The following is an 18616-nucleotide window of genomic DNA, read 5'->3' on the forward strand; positions in this document are numbered from 1 at the left end:
GCATAACAACTCATCAAATCTGATATATGGATGTAAATAAGTAGAATTTTCTCGACATCGTTAATCTTGTTTAATAGTCTTTCTTCTGATTAATCTTTGTAATAAACAACATAAAATGGCATATTGTGTCCCATGATTTCAATTTTCATTTGTTTTAATCTATCAAAATTAGAATTCACAAGAATATCTCCACCAACTCTATCTCTATCACTGCCTCATCACATTCCCTTCATCTTTCTCCCGAATGGAACCCATTCGAGTGAATTTGGAAAATTAATGATCGGCGGCAATGATGATCTTAAAATAGCTTTATTTTGTCAACCATGTGTGTTCATGCAATCATCTAGTGTAGCTATGTATATGTCATTAAGTTTGTAAACAACATGTGGTGCAGGTGTGCAATAACTAATTCAGCCAATGTGTTACATGTTTGCAAAAAATATGCATTGCATGTGCGACAATGACAATACTATTAAATGAGCCCTTTCTCGTGAACCTTTTACCATTATCCATAAAAAACATATTCCATATCAGGTTGACATTTGATATTTATTCTAGTAAATCAGAACAACTGTATGTATGTTAGAGCAATTAGTGCAAATCGAACCCTAAGCTTGGATATGAGGTCAAAGCTAAACGAGGAGATGTAAAATATGATACTCCAAACCTTTATAAATATTTATCATTTGGGATAAATAAAATTGTTTTGTGAACATTCCCTCTAACATGCGGTATGATGTGGAAATTTTGCTAATGTTGCACGTGACGTGCTTCAGAATGTGATTGGTGTGATGAAAAATGTTGAAAATTTGGTAAAAAAATAAAACATTGAAAAAATATTGTAAAATACTTAAGATATTATATATTCAATTCTAGATAAAAAATCTAAATGCATGTCTAGCTATGCAGTGTTATTTAACACTCCTGAAAAATATGTTGTTATCATTTAGTTTCCATATTATGCCTAGTTATTTTGAGTGTTTTGGACCTTTGGCATCAACTTCTACCATTTGACAAAAATTCTGCTAATATCTAGATTCTAGAATAATTTTGAATCTCCTTTAAAATGAAACGGCTAAAGGGTGGGTGGTCGTGTCCATATTCACCTGCCCATTACTGAGTCACTCTCCGACCAAACTAGGTGACTACCAGCTTTTTCATCATGTTTTATGTTGTTATCACATGGATACAACTATAGGGGCCCACCATATCTTTCTTTCGTGTAAATTTTATTATCTTCATAAAATTTGAAATCCCCTATTTTAGAAAAATTATGAAGTTTTCAAGTTGTTCCAAAGTTCCAAAAAGGTAATAAATTGGGGTCCAAAAATGGAAGTTCTCTTACGAGGGAATTGGTTAGTTTAAAATAAAACATGGGACATGTCTGAAAGGGACCGCTAGTAATTTTCTTAGCAGGTGGCCTCCCAAAAGTTATACTATTTATGAATTAGGAATTTTGGTATTTATATGTGTCAAGAGGAAGTGCATGAGCACTTACCTATGATGTGCGTGTCATTTTATGGCCCATATTCCTCCCCTCTCATGTGGCGCACCTGAGGGGCGGAGGGTAGCGTGGGCAACCAATTCCCCAAGGTGGACCACCCACATGTTACATTAAAAGGAGTCATGCCACTACCAAATAGGGTGAAGTCAAAAACATGTATGCCAAGAAGATCAAGACTGAGGACGGTGGCCACCGACCAACACCTCCATATGGCCTTATAGGATGGGTGCATGACTACTTTTACTCCAAAAAAACTAGAAGATTATGATAGCTCATTAATAGATCCGATCTTTCTAGATCATCCACCTCCAACTGCAGCGAGTTGGCCCCCGTTACACAAATAAATGACGTCCAACATATTGTTATTAAGTAGTTTGTGAAACATCATCGATAATATGTTCTCTACCACATCATGTGTGACATCACAAAACCTTACGCGCATATGCCGCGTCCGCACAACCCCCTGAAAACCATCTTAGTATTCAAAAGAATTTGATCTTAAAATTCGAGGATTCTAGATATATGGTATTGGAGTTCTACCTTGACCTCATACTAAACTCAACATGTTCAGAATGAACCTTTTTCTCTTATTTGATGGAATCGAGAATCAATTAGACTACTGCAAGGTGCTCATAAAATGCACTAGATTCGTAAAATATATTTTGTATTCACTGAAGTACACGTTAATAACATAAACTAACCCATTCTACAAAAAAGTATGCCAGCTAATCAACTATGTAGAACAAAAGCATATTACATGGTGCCAACTATGTAGAACAAAAACATAATACATGGTGCCAGTGCGATTGCCATCAAATACAATATTGATGTCCTAATTAATCACTTATTTGTGAATGTATTAGTGTTGTTGTGTTTCATGATGAATTTCTTGATGCAGGAGAGATGCTAGTTGGTCTAGCAAGATGCTTCTTTATGGATGATATTTCGACTGGTCTTGATAGCACCACGGCATATGAGATAATAAAAGTTATACAACAAATGACTCATTTAATGGATCTCATAGTGGTTATTTCCTTGCTTCAACCACCTCCCGAGACATTGGAATTATTTGATGACATAATCCTTTTATGCGAGGGTCAAATTGTATATCATGGTCCTCGAGAAAAAGCTACTGATTTCTTTGAGTTCATGGGATTCACATGCCCCAACAGGAAAGACATAGCTGATTTCCTTTAAGAGGTACTACATTAAATTTTTATGAAGGAATTACTAGATAAACATTAGTGTTGATTTAACTCTCAGTACTAAATCATTATTTGGAATAACTTTGGGCCAACTAGTACATTAAAGGCACGAACTATGGTTAGCATTGAGTCACAACTTCATCCACAAAATTCAGTATTACATTGTGTACTTGTGCATAATAACATATAGTAAAAAAAACTAACAAAACCTTTTTCCATTTGTCCAGATGACCTCAAAGATGGACCAAAAGCAATACTGGATTGGTGAGGAACATATGTATCACTACCATCCAATTGAAAAATTTGCTGAATCCTTCTATTCATCATATCTCCCTCGACTTGTACAAGATAAACTATTTGTGCCAAACAATAGAGTAGAGAGCGAGGAGGCGAAAACTAGTTCAGGTCTCTCCAAATGGAATATTTTCAAGGCATGCTTTTCAAGGGAAGTACTTCTTCTAAAAAGAAACTCCCCACTACATATATTCACGACCATACAGATAACAGTCCTTGCTTTGGTGATATCAACCATTTTTCTTCGAACAAGTATGAACCACAAATCTATTATTGATGCGAATAAATATATCGGAGCTCTCTTTTTGGCTGTTATGATAGTAAACTTCAATGGCATGGTTGAAATTGTTGTGACAATAAAGCGACTTCCCACTTTCTACAAGCAAAGAGACCTTCTAGCATTGCCAGGATGGGCAATCCTTACTCCAATTTTTCTTCTTAGTATCCCAATATCTTTTGTACAGACAAGTCTTTGGACCATCTTAACCTACTATGTGATTGGCTACGCACCTTCCTTTATTAGGTACATCTCCGCTTGGTCAATTCAATATTTAGGTTATCGCGGAAGCTTAATCAAGTTGTAGTGATAGAAAATAATTTCCTTAATTACTTTTTGCAGATTCATGAAGCATTTCTTGGTACTTTTTTCCATGCATCAAATGTCAATGGGCATGTGTCGTTTATTAGCGGCGGTAGCAAGGACACTAGTAATGGCCAACGTGCTTGCCACCACATCTCTTATAGCAATCTTCATATTTGGTGGTATCGTCATTTCAAAAGGTTGGATGCGATTTAGCTTATTTTTAAGTAAGATGTATGACAAACCTATAACACAAGACATGTGTGCACACCAAGCTTCTAAGACGCTCAAATATTCTTTACATTGAACAGATGATCTCAAACAATGGTTACAATGGGGATATTGGGCATCCCCATTCACTTATGCACAAAACGCAATCTCCCTAAATGAGTTCCTTGATGAAAGATGGGCCACATTAAGCAATCATTCATCTAGTGTTTTGGATACAATGTATACCTTATATAGCATAGATGCGACCTAATGATGATATCCTCTTGTGATAGGAATTTCCTTATGAAAATGCTAATACCATTGGCGACGCTATCCTCAAGATCAGGGGGTTGCTCATAGATTGGCACTGGTATTGGATTTGTGTCACTATATTATTTGGATTCTCGTTGGTGTTCAATATACTCAGTATCTTTGCATTGGAGTTCATGAAATGTATGTATATCAAAGAAATATAAAAAATAAAAAGTATTGAGCTATAACTAGTCGATATTTATCATGTTTGTTTACGATTTGCAGCGCCACACAAGCATCAAGTTAACAACAAAGCTATGAAGGTAATGAAAGAGTGCACAAATAGGATAGTCGGAATTGGCAATGGGTCAATTCCACAAGGTGTTCTCCCATTTCAGCCTCTTACCTTTGTATTTGATCATATCAACTATTTTGTCGAAATGCCTAAGGTATACTCTCAAACAAAACTTACTTAACTAAATAGTAGCATCCATCTAGTCACATATTCACTATAGAAATACATATCTTACACTAGGAGATGATGAAGTATGGAGTAACTGATAAAAGGCTTCAGTTGCTACAAGATGTTAGTGGTGCTTTCTGACCAGGGGTGCTAACAGCTTTGATGGGAATCACTGGTGCTGGAAAGACAACATTACTCGACGTTTTGGCTGGAAGAAAAACTGAAGGATATATTGAAGGTACTATCACAATAGAAGGATATGCAAAGAAGCAGGAGACATTTTCAAGGATCTCTGGCTACTGTGAACAAAGTGATACCCACTCACCTAATCTCACTGTATATGAGTCACTGCAGTTTTCTGCATGGCTTAGGTTGCCTTCAAAAGTTAAATCTTGCCAAAGAGATGTATGTATGATTGTTAACACCATTAGAAGTTTAATCTATAACATGATATCTCATAATGCATGCCTTTAAATTTATTTCAGATGTTTATAGATGAAGTCATGGATCTAGTTGAGTTAACAGGACTGAAGAATACCATGGTGGGTCTGGCAGGAGCAACTGGCCTGTCAGCTGAGCAACGAAAAAGGCTAACAATGGCTGTCGAGCTTGTTGCTAGCCCTTCCATTATATTTATGGATGAGCCAACCACTGGCTTGGATGCCCGTGCTGCGGCGATTGTCATGAGGACAGTAAGAAAGACAGCAGATACTGGACGAACCATTGTTTGTACAATTCATCAGCCAAGCATTAGGATATTTGAATCTTTTGATGAGGTATGAGTAAGTCATATTATTAAATTTCTCAAAATATTCCTACAAAATACAAGCAAGAAATGAATAGTTAGGTGGTTTGAAGATCAATGACTAGAAAGAGCATCAAACTAACAATACACATAACCAAAAACTATCATTTTTTGCAAAATGAAAGAAACGGAGATAAATAAAAATAGAACTACCTTATCAATTACAAAGAATTAAACCCACCATGTTTTTTTGCCAAAGTGAAATATTTGATGTAATTGGCCCTCCCATTTCCTTTTGTATATGTGCTGATAGTAGCATACAAGTACTTGCTAATGAAAAACAAGTGTCCTTTTACATGTATTTTTAAACAGAGCCTTCAATAAGATTATTAGTAAGTAATAGTTATTTACTTCCTTAACTCAATTAAATTTGACAAATTGCAGCTTCTACTCATGAAAAGAGGTGGTCAGATCATATATAGTGGTTCACTAGGTCGACTTTCTAGCAACATGATAAAATATTTTGAGGTAAGATTGGCCAATTTTGATTGTTCATTCTCGATGGAGAGCAAAACTATTAAAAATTTCTTTACACAGGATATCCCCGGTGTTCCTAGAATAAAAGATGGACAAAACCCAGCATCATGGATGTTGGATGTCAGTTCACACACCACAGAATACGAGATTGGAGTGGACTATGCTAAAATTTACCAGAGCTCCTCCCTATACAGGTACGCATGATGTAATCATAATGCTACATCCATTGGGATGTAAGTTGGATTGAATAATAAAAATTATAATATGATTAATATTTACCTTTCAGGGAGAACAAACTTCTTATTGAAGAGCTTGGAAAACCAGCGCCAAACACAGAAGATCTACATTTCCCTCCAAGATATTGGCTAAACTTTAGGGCACAATGCATCGCTTGCCTATGGAAACAAAGATGTGCATATTGAAAAAATCCAGAGCATAATGTTGTTCGATTCCTAAACACGTTTGTTCTATCAATTATGTTTGGAACTGTATTTTGGCAAACTGGATCAACCATGTAAGTGGGAATAAAAAAACCTAAGGAATTTCTTTCATGAAAAATATATCGTACCTCTACTATGTCATAACTTGCTTTACCTATGGAACAGTAAACAACAACAAGATATATTCAACATACTAGGGCTCATATACGGATCAGCATTGTTTCTTGGCTTCAACAATTGTTGTATCTTACAACCGGTTGTGGCAACAGAGAGGATTGTTCTCTACCGAGAAAAGGCAGCAGGCACATACTCTACCTTGGCCTATGCCATAGCTCAGGTAATATTACTTTACTCGTCCACTCTAAAATTAAGTTAAGAATCTAAAGCTACAATGCTTGGCAATATTTTTTCAACTATAATGTTAAAATTCTATCTGCAGGTGGCGATTGAATTGCCTTACATGCTTGTCCAAGTATTCATATTCGCGACAATCGTATACACAATGATTGGATTCCAGATGACCGCCAATAAGTTCTTTTGGTTTCTACTTTACATGGTGCTAAGCTACATGTACTACACACTCTTCGGGATGATGACTGTGGCGCTAACACCAAACACTGAGATAGCTTCTGGATTGTCCTTCCTTATCTTCATCTTTTGGAGCATCTTCTCCGGCTTCATGATCGGAAGAGAGGTATGGCCCTCACTCTACCAACTAGTACCCCCCCCCCAATATTTTTCACTATAACTACAATACATACTTGAGAGAACATGGGAAATTAGGGTCATGGAATCCCCAACTAACCCCTCAATAGATTGCATATTTCATACCAACTTCATATTAATATAATACCCTTACAAACCAATGTTACATATTTGAAATAAGATTTCTTTCCTTCAAAGGAATAAATAAACAAAAAAATGGAGGATAGATTGTGCATGATTAAACTGACGAACAAAAACAATGTGGCAATGTGGACGCAGATGATCCCAGTCTGGTGGAGGTGGGTGTATTGGGCAAACCCAGCAGCATGGACGGTGTACGATCTCATGTTCTCCCAGCTTGGTGACCGGATAGAGCCAATTCTTGTACCTGGGCAACCAAACCAAACAGTGCGGGAGTTTCTCGAAGGCTACCTTGGCCTCGAGGACCACTACTTCAACCTTGTCACGTACCTTCATGTGGTCATCATCGCCCTCTTCGCCTTTATCTTCTTTATCTCCCTAAAGTATCTCAATTTCCAACGGAGATAGCACAAATCAATTCAATGTTGTCATGCGAACTACAAATACACCAAGAGGCAAACCCACTTAATTGTATAGATCTAAGAAAATATTATCACCCAGTTGACCGTAAGCACAATATCACATGGATTTTGATTCAAGAGAAAATGTGTAAGAAATCATATGATTTGTGTGAGAAGTTGTATATTATATGTACCAAATTTATTGAAAATTTCGGCCTTGTATTAAGTCAAAACTCTTCTCCTTGATCAAGTCTGCTGAAAAAATATGCCGGCATCTAAAACATCATATTAGTTTCGTCACATTCATCATAAAATATATATCCACTACGAATAATTGACGTTAGAGACATTAGCACATATTTTCTATAGCTTTTGTTGTAATAAATCACATTTTTTTAAATGTCATGTTTATATTATTTTTTATGGATTTTTACATATATAGAGAAGTTTGACTTAGGACCAATCGCAGTGGTGATGCAGAGGAAAGTTCATGTTTAGGTCACTCGAAGATATATGTCACAGTTGTTGCAAAACTTGTTGTGAAACGTAGTCATCGGATCACACTTGAAAATTGTAAGTTGTTCTATCACATATGCCAACAAACACGCGATTCAGACAAGCACATAGCACAGTCCTGAGCATAATAACAATAATTAACACCAGATATTACAAAAAATCTTTGGTGTACAAGACTTTGCTCATTGCCTCTTGGTTTCCATCGCTAATCCATCCAGATAGGAAAGCAATGATAAATCCCAGCATACAAACATGAGGATCCGCTATATGATGCTCGCAAAAATATTTTTGCCCTGACAGCGTGTCGCCTTAGAACACGAAGTTCCATCCATCTGAAGATCACAGCCATGCACTTGTTCTTGCGACAGGAGTTGTGGCCACATGGAAAGACAGTGCGGGTGAGCCAGTCGCGCCATAGTGCAACTCAATAAATAGAACTCCAGCGCATCAATGCATGTACCTCAGCGGTTTTGCTAGAGCACAGTGGTGTTTCGTAAGCTCTTGTAAACCTTTATGCGACATAACGCCAGCAGTCACCATTCTTGTAGCACCAAACTAGCCCAGTAAAACATGCTAGTGGTGTACCCCCTTCGTCCGGAAAAACTTGTCCCTCAAATGGATATATCTAGTACCAAGTTAGTGCTAGATACATCCATTAGATGGACAAGCTTGGGACAAGTTTTTTCGGACGAAGGGAGTACAAAATCCCAGTGGATTTTGTACTGTACTTTAGCAAATTCCACAAAAAAAACTTGTTACTGAAGTTATGTTCCATTACTAGAACTTCTATATATATGCACGTACCCGAACTTCTGTTCCATTACTATAGAATAATACGTAGTACTCATCTTCTTCTTGAGGTACAAGTGCTAGCTCCCAACTTCCATACTCTTCCACGCCATGGCCAACAGCTCATCTTGTTCGGTTAACAGGCCCATATCCGAGACCGAGACCGAGACCTCGTCCAGATGCCTGACATGGTACGTACGTCACCACCGCCCACAACTTTGAGGTGACTAGCTAGCTACTCGCGGCGGCTCGAGGGTATCGCCGTATCGGCAAAGTCAAGGTCGTTAGCTCGATCGAGCACATTCAGTGTCAGCGGCTATACAACAACGGCTGTCAAGGTGAAGTACATTTTGAGTACATATATACTGGAGACAGATGGAAAGGTCAGTAGAAATTTAGAGGTCGAAATTAACACATAGTACTACCTTTCAGTCAGTCGGTGATACTTGGGGCGCTGGACCAAGTTCATTGAGATGCCCAAACTTTTTTCTTGTTTTTGTTTTAATTGAGAAGCCCAAACTGCAATGATGACTGCTTCACGCTGAGGCTCAGGTGCCTTCTCTTCTGACCGAAGGTGATAGAAGAGCCTCACACTGAAGATGTAAGCAGAGTCATATATAGTCCAAGTCCCGCAGTCCAGTCGGACCTCCAAACACGCAAACTTGACAAACGATTGAATTTTAGAAAACCACCACATTGACGCATAGAAAACACCCTTTTAGGAATTTGGGCCAGAAACCACTGACTTTCGTCTTTTTTTTTTGTAAAAACACTGATCAGTCTATTTGAACATTTTAACCGCGACTATGACATGTGGGGCCTGCATTTGATGATGTGGCATAACACTCACAATAGACAATGTGAGACTGATCTTTTTCAAAAAGAACCCTCCCTCCAAAAAAATATCCCTTCCCTACCCGATCCAATCGGGATCAGGCCCCCGCCGCCGTTCCCGCAGACCAGCGCCGCCGCGGCCTGGGCCAAGATGCTCGCGCCTCCTTACTGCGCAGTGGCGGCTCTGGCCTCGTGCCTGCCACGACCATAGCCTAGTCAAGGTCGAGGTTGAGGTAGGTGGCCACAGCCGAGGCGCACGAGTCGGTCGGTGTCCTGCTCCTGGAAGCATGGGGTAGGGGGGCTAGTGGCGGCTCTGGCTTCCGAATCACCACACAGAATGGCCGTCGCCTCCTCCTTCAAGCACAACGGCAGTGCAACGGCCTAAGCATGGAGCAAGCAGCGGCGGCGGCAGCGTGCAGCACCAGAGCAAGAAGACTAGTGGTGGTAGCGCATCACCGGAGCATGCAACGGCGCGCCGGCGAGCATAACGGGCACAAGCAGCACAGCGGCGAGCAAGCAGTTGTGGCACGCAGCACGAGCGCAGCCAAGCAAAAAGCCTCACTGGTGAGCTCCGCTGCCATCGGGGCACCGTGAAAGCACAAAGTGCTCCCTAGGTGATTTTGGTAATTAATGTCAACATATCTCTTGTTGGACTAACACTTTTACCTAGTATGTTTCAGATAAGTTCAACAATGGAGTGCCATGGACTAGAGGATGTGGAACCCTTTCAAGACGCTAAGGACAAAGGATTGGCTCAAGCTCAAAGCACAAGACTCTACATTTTCTATTTTAGTGATCCAAGATCACATTGAGTCCATAGGAAAGCCAATACTATTAAGAGGGGATGAGGTGTTGCTTAATGAGTTTCTTGCTCAAAATGCTTAGTGATATGCTCCAAAGCCCTCAACTACTTTCTCACATCCACATATATCCCAAACCAAAAGTCAAACTCAGCCCTACCGTATCTTTCTATCCGGCGCCACCGAGTTCTGTTGACATAGCCACTGCCACAAAACTCTAGTCTTTTCGGTCTCACTGATAGGGATCTCGGTCTCATCGAGATGGGATTGTAATCTCCATGTATGTATCCATTACCAAAATCGGTCCCACCGAGTTTGTGTAATCGGTCCTACCGAGATTACAATGCAAACTCTTTGTTCCTCTCCGTAACATTTCGGTCTAACCGAGATGAGCGAATCGGTCCCACCGAGTTTGCCTGACCAACTCTCTGGTTAGCTTATTACCAAAATCGGTCCCACCGAGTTTGTGTAATCGGTCTCACCGAGATTACGTTATGCCCTAACCCTAACCATATAGGTCCCACCGAGTTGACATGTCGGTCCCACCGAAAATCCTAACGGTCACATTATTTGCTAAATCGATCCGACCGAGTTTCACGATTCGGTCCCACCGAGATTGGTAAGTTGTGTGTAACGGTTAGATTTTTTGTGGAGGCTATATATACCCCTCCACCCACTCTTCACTCGTGGAGAGAGCCATCAGAACATGCCTACACTTCCAACATACATTTTCTGAGAGAGAACCACCTACACTTGTGTTGATGTCAAGATATTCCATTCCTATCATATGAATCTTGATCTCTAGCCTTCCCCAAGTTGCTTTCCACTCAAATCTTCTTTCCACCAAATCCAAATCCTGTGAGAGAGAGTTGAGCGTTGGGGATACTATCATTTGAAGCACAAGAGCAAGGAGTTCATCATCAACACACCATTTGTTACTTCTTGGAGAGTGGTGTCTCCTAGATTGGCTAGGTGTCACTTGGGAGCCTCCGACAAGATTGTGGAGTTGAACCAAGGAGTTTGTAAGGGCAAGGTGATCGCCTATTTCGTGAAGATCTACCCTAGTGAGGCAAGTCCTTCGTGGGCGACGACCATGGTTGGATAGACAAGGTTGCTTCTTCGTGGACCCTTCATGGGTGGAGCCCTCCGTGGACTCGCGCAGCCATTAGCCTTCGTGGGTTGAAGTCTCCGTCAACGTGGATGTACGATAGCACCACCTATTGGAACCACGACAAAAACATACATGTCTCCAAATTGCGTTTGCACATTCTAATCCCATCCCTTTACATTCTTGCAAGTTACATGCTTTACTTTCCGCTGCTCATATACTCTTTGCATGCTTGCTTGTTATGTATTGTGATTGTTAAACTTGTGCCAAAACTCCACTTCAACTTAAAGAAATTAAAAACTGCAACTTTTCTCACTTAGTGTCTAATCACCCCCCCCCCTCTAGACACATCTTCTCGATCCTTTCAATTGGTATCAGAGCTTTGGTCTCCATTGCTTTGGTTTAAACACCATTGGAGGAAGATGGATGAGTCTACTTTGGGGAGTCTTAGACATAGAGTGCCTATACTTGATGGAGAGTACTTTCATGAGTGGAAGAATGAGATGCTTGTGATTTTCAATGAATATCATTTGAACAAGTACATTACTAGCCCTTGTGCACCTCATGTTGATCCTATGCATCTTATCCTTGATGAGTCAATTGACATGATTCGCAATCTTAGAACTATTGATCTAATCATGAGAGGTTTGCCTAGAAGTTTGATAGGTTGCTTGCCTACTCTTAAGTGTGCCTACACCATATGGAAATTTCTTGAGGAACGATTTTCAAATTATTCCTTGAAAAATCACTACAAGAAATCTGTTAATACATGACGGATCTGATCCGTCATGGATAAGTGAAATACTGTCATAGGCGCCCATACATGACGGACATGAAGTCTGTCATGTATATCACGTCATAATTTGACATCGTTCCTTCCTTGACAGTTCTTGACCGTCATGGATCTGCCCCAAGCCCGCCCAGGCCCAAACCATTGTGATGGAACAATCCGTCATGGATTAATGCCACGTAGGATTTTCAATTGACCAACATGGCTGCCTACGTGGATACTATTTTCGTCATAAAAATCGTCACAGATTTAGGTACAGTATAAATTGGGTCGAGCCCATTATTAGCACATTTATTTCGACCTAATTTTCAACCAATACATTTTTAGCATAATGCATCACACAAATCCTAATGCCAACTTTGACCCAAGAGGAAGCATTTGCAAGGTGTCAAACATTACACGGTTCATTGAGTATGCAACCAACTGTATGTATGTACAACATAGCAGTTTATTCCTCCAAAATTCTCTATGAAATGATAACTTACAACATAGATTGACAAAATATATCACATCAAGGTTAGGAACCAGAACAGTCAACATCAATAGACCATATAAACTATTAAGACTCTTATTCGTGTTCTTGTCCTCGGCTCTCTTGTGGCAATGATCTTCTCGTGGCTGATTGTGATAGGAAACACCAAGTAGCTTGCTATCCAATCTTACCTAGCATATTTACAAGAATATTAGATACTTGTAGATATGAATAGATAGTAGAAATAAGAGAATTGCAACAAAGATAAAAATGAATTACATGTTGTCTAAGATTCTTAAATCTTAATAATGCTACAAATGAGAATAACATTACATCTACTATAAAACAAGAAGAAACATGAGGTTTCTTAAAATTAATCCAAAGAAAAGTTGTGTCAAATGAAAGTCAAAAGATAAAGAAACAAAACACACATCACAAAACTCCCAAGTGCTATAGCAGATGCAGCATACGGGCCTGGTTGTTCTGCAGCAGCAGCTTTCCAATGCGCTACAAAATTTTCAGCATCATGAACAATGAGAATGAATGGTGATAAATAGTATTCTACCAAGTAAATAATATTCTATCATGAACAAAAATTTCAGCATCATGTTGAGCTCATTCCACCAAGTAAATAGTCAGACTTAAAGTCAGGCTAAGTAACCATCAGATTCACCATTCCAATTGTGCAGATGTACAATAATATTAGTTGAATTTGCTTTCTTTCACTTGACAATTAACATGTTTGTAAACCAAATCAGAGACAACATAACAGATTGCTTTAAAAAGTGAAATTTAAGCCAACAAACTGGCTATTGCGTACATACATCTTCATTTACTTATCTCCATAAAAGAAGAATTCCTAGTGTGTGATAATTGTATGGGTGGGGGTACTCACTGGATACAACAGAGGCATAATACAACAACACACAATTGATAATTTTGCCTTGTAACACAACTATGTACAATAAAAGCATCATGTAGCACCCATGGTGGCAGCAATGCCACAATTTTACACATGGGTCAAGAAGAAGGATGACATGTAAGAAATCATGTTCCATGTTGCATAGAAAGAGCATTGGTTATTCATCACACATGCCATGGAATATGGAAAACAATGGAACTGCTGCACCATAGTACTTACATGTGTTTCTTGATTTTGATCAACATGCAACGCCTCAAGCTCCTTGGTTGATGCCTCAAGCTCAACTGCTCAACTAGTGTGTACTTAGTAAGAAGACCCAAACCTGGATCAGTACAATAGAAAAACTAATCACAACTGGTATATTTTAGAAAAGGTCTTGTAATGCAAATGAGTAAATACTTAACTACTTTTGAATACCTTACAGAAATTTGCAACATCATGAATAGTAAGGGGGAATGGTTTTAACCAGTTAAAATGCTGCTGCTAGAAGGTTTGCAACATCATGAATAGCACAGGAAATAAGCACTTTTGAATACCTTACGGAAATTTGCAGAAATCTGCAACATCATGAATAGCACGGGAAATAAGTAAGTACAGGGAAAATGTACGACCAACAAGTCCACCCATCAAGCTAATGTCGAAGCAAGCAAATTCTTTTCGCGAAAGCTAAAAAGCTAACAAAAGCAAAACTGAAAAGTACTACTGCTGCTATATTGTGGGCGTCGATCAGGAAGGAGATGTATAGACTATATTGTCCAGAACGAGGAAATTAGTCTAAAATCGGATGTGCATTTTCATTTTATTATTACTAACACACAAATTTTGTCTCACCTGAACCCAATTCTTAAGAATCAGGCCTTCCCAAATGTTTTTATTGACTAACTGAATTCTTACAGAACTAATTCAAATGGATACTAACTGAACTGAGAAAGAACAAGGTACAATGGGTGTCCATGACGGATTTGGCATTGTAGCTACAAGCCATGGAGAAATAAAAAAGCCAACCTACAAATCACCAAAGGACCATGCCAAAATTCTAAGTAACATCCTAGGAAAATTGTTGATTAGCATGAGTATTGACTATAAACCCACTGGACCTAAATAGCAAACAAAATTATCAGTGGAACAAGCATTCAACTTGAAATTCCACAAGCCAAAAATTCAGGAGGCTGATGAAATTCAGGACATAAAACATTTGTTCAGACTAGGTGAGTCTGATCCTGGACAAATGTGTAAACCAGGGATGATGGATGGAAAGGGTACCTCATTGCCAGCTTAACTTTGTACTGTGATTTGTGTATCAGATCAAGCTATCAATTACTGTTAGTTTTGAAGTGTAGTTTCTGAAAAAATATTCCAAACAAAAAGTTGGAGGGCACGACATTTGTCTTCAAACCACAATTTTGTCCATGTGCTTACCAGATATCTAAGTTGGAAATAATTTGGAAATATTAAACCTAGAAGGGACCTAATAATGCACTGAAACTAATGTTCAATTCGATTATATGAATCAATCGATAGCGTAATTCTGATCCAAAGATAATTTCACATACTGTGATTGGATGCAATGTATTTTCGCAATTTTTTAAAATACTATGATTTCTGAAATAACTTTGGTATAAAATACTTTGAGGGGATTGAATAAAACAAATAATGTACTTCCATATCTATCATATTGTGGTTTTTTTGCGGTATTTAAAAAAGAGGTTGGGGCCTCTTTTTACTAAACTGAACTAAAAGAACTCGTCGCCTCGCGTACGTCCAAAGTTGATAAAATGAGAGTGGTTTTTAGAAACTTGAATATTCCTTGCCCACACATTTAAAAACTATGGTTACAGATTTTTTTTAAAAGGTGCTGCCAAACTATGCTATGTTCAATCTGAAACAGCTGAATGTAACACTTCATCATTATTTCAATCCTAAGGAAGCATCCCAACTTAAATCAAGCAACCGATTCTGAAGTATCTAATTTGACAACCTAACATAGCAAAACAAATCTCAAAACAGAGAGTAGACTTGCAGATATGTATACTAATAATCTGTAGTAAATCTTAAAAACAGGGGACTGCATGACGGATAACAGCTACATCTGATTAAAAAATAACTATAGATCCAACCCCAACTAATTATATCTTGTGCATGGGAATAGAACAACGACTGCTCGCACTAGAAGAAATTCCAGATGGCTGCACGTACCGGTGATGGTGTTGGTGGGGTTCATTGCGAGATGGTTCAGGCGACGTAGGAGGGTGTGGTGTGGTTGCCCTGGTCGTTGGCCATGATCTCAACCTGCTGCCACATGCCGACGTAGGAGTAGGTCGTCCCGAGGTCGATGCCGATCAACGGACCCTCGCCCTTGGTCATCTCCTCCTCACACCCGTAGGAGCCCACGCCTGGGTTCGGTCGATCCGATTTGGGAGAAGGCGGCCAGGACAAGAAGATCGAGATCCAGGAGTGAGCTCGACGGATCCATCCGCTGGCTCTGCAGATCCGGCCCCTAGCTCGGCAGATCCGGCAGTTGCGGTGGGTTGATGTCCTTTCCTTGACCCAATCGGCGGAGCACGGGTTAGTGCTTGGAAGGAGCGGAGTTGGGCGTGGAGTTGCTTGTCTGGATGTTTCCTAGCCACGGGAACGTCTTGCAAGCTAGCTCTGCGGGACGAGACTGGTGAATCTAACCGGAAGGAAGGAATGAGGGGAGCGAGGGAAGGATGAGGGTGTGCTACGCGCCGGCCATAGGCGTCGGAAATCGTCGGAATCGGGCGACGCCAGGAAGGAGTGGCGTGGTGGACAGAGAGGGGCTTTGGCTGCGCCGCTAGGGAGGAGGAGGGAGGGGCGAGGAGGAGAGTTTAGGGTTAGCCCTATATACACGGAGCGGTTAGGCGGGCTTGAGTGGGCTTGAGCGGGCTTGCGGGGCTGTACTAAGCCGTCCATGACAGTTTTGAAAATGTCACCAAAAATCCGTCATGTATTAACAGATTTCTTGTAGTGAATCTAGATGAAATTCTCCATAAGTCTATTGCCTTGAGTAAGATGAATTCCAATGATCCTATGTTTGGTGATTGTCTATTTGAGCTTACAATCTTATGCGTACCAAAGGAGATGTTGGAATCATTAGCGATATTATTTCCGAAGCTACTAGAATTCATAGAGAAGATCATTGTCAAACTCACTCTAACGAATCACCCTCTCTAGGATTTGATCCACCACATGACGATGTTGAACATGGATAATATGATGAGGATGATGATAGTGACTTTGATGATGGAATGAGACACTTTGGTCTTATGGCAAATCTTCAGGGATATATGGCAGGAGGAAAGGAATGGGTTCTTGATAGTGGATGTACCGATCACATGACCGGAGATAAAGATATGTTTCGTGAGCTTGCTGAAAATGACGACCCTCAAAAGTGTGTCACTTTTGGTGACAACTCAAAGGGTAAGGTGGTTGGCCTCAGTAAGGTGGCAATCTCACATGATAGCTCCATTCAAAATGTCATGCTCGTTGAATCTCTTGGCTACAATTTACTTTCAGTATCTAGACTTGCTGATTTCGATTTCAATGTCCTATTTACTGAAGTAGATTGCCAAGTGTTTCGTAGAGATAATCATAAAATGGCCTTTACCGGTATACGTAGATGTGATCTTTACATTGTTGATTTCACTAAAAAGGCTCAACCTAGAACTTGCCTAATTGCTAAATCCTCTAAAGGTTGGTTATGGCATAGATGATTTGGTCGTGTGGGCATGCGAAACCTTGACAAGCTTATTAAAGGAAACCATATCCTTGGCGTTAACGATGTCATATTTGATAAGGATAGACTCTGCAGCGCTTGTCAAGCAGGTAAACAGGTTGGAGGAAGGCATCCCGTGAAGAACATCATGACCACAAGGAGGCCCTCGAGCTACTTCACATGGATCTTTTTGGTCCCAACGCCTACAAAAGTCTTGGTGGAAATTCTTTTGGTCTAGTTATAGTTGATGATTTTTCAAGATTTATGTGGGTGTTCTTTCTCGATGATAAATCGCAGGTCCAAAAGATCTTCAAAAACTTCGCTAGGAAGGCCCAAAATCAATTTGAAGTGAAGATCAAGAAGGTTCACAGCAACAATGGAACGGAGTTCAAGAACGCAATTGTGGACACCTTTCTTGACGAAGAAGGGATTTCACATGAGTTCTTGGCTACGTACACACCTCAACAAAATGGAGTTGTTGAGAGGAAGAACCGGACGCTCATCGAAATGGCAAGAACGATGCTTTATGAGTACAAGACGCCAAAGCACTTTTGGGCGGAAGCGGTTGAGATAGCTTGTCACGCAACAAATCGCTTGTATCTTCACAAGCTACTCGGCAAGACGGCATACGAGCTCCTCACTGGTAACAAACCCCAAGTTGGGTACTTTCGAGTATTCGGCTCAAAGTGCTACATTCTTGATAAGCATCGTCATTCTAAATTTGCTCCTAAGTCTCATGAAGGTTTCCTACTTGGTTATGGCTCAAACTCTCACACTTACCGTGTCTACAATAATTTCACCCGAAAGGTTGAAGAGACAGTAGATGTGAAGTTTGATGAATCTAGCGGCTCGCAAGTAGAGCAATTGCCAATTGATGTAGGAGACAAAGACCCTTCGGAAGCAATCCAAGACTTGTCTATTGGCAAGATTCGTCCAATGGAGGTGAAGGAGAGTACCTCGTCCATCCAAGTGGAAGCTTCTACCTCACGACAAGGTGAACCAAGAGTTGATACGGAAGCATCCACAAGTGGGACACACCAAGACGAAGAAAACGAGGAAGTACACCAAGATGAACATCAACAACCTCCTTCCCCACCACGACAAGGGAACGACAACGTCAACAATGAAGAAGGCCAAGAAGAAGAACAAGATGAAGAAGATGTTCCACCAAGATC

At 40.0% G+C, this 18616-nt stretch overlaps 1 pseudogene; it reads left to right on the top strand.

Annotated features, from left to right (window-relative positions):
• The window catches only part of LOC119306698, a 10356-nt pseudogene extending 2872 nt beyond the window's left edge, over window positions 1–7484 (top strand).
• The last annotated feature ends 11132 nt before the right edge of the window (window positions 7485–18616 follow it).

This window comes from Triticum dicoccoides, chromosome 5B, assembly GCF_002162155.2.
Source record: "Triticum dicoccoides isolate Atlit2015 ecotype Zavitan chromosome 5B, WEW_v2.0, whole genome shotgun sequence".
NCBI lineage: Eukaryota > Viridiplantae > Streptophyta > Magnoliopsida > Poales > Poaceae > Triticum > Triticum dicoccoides.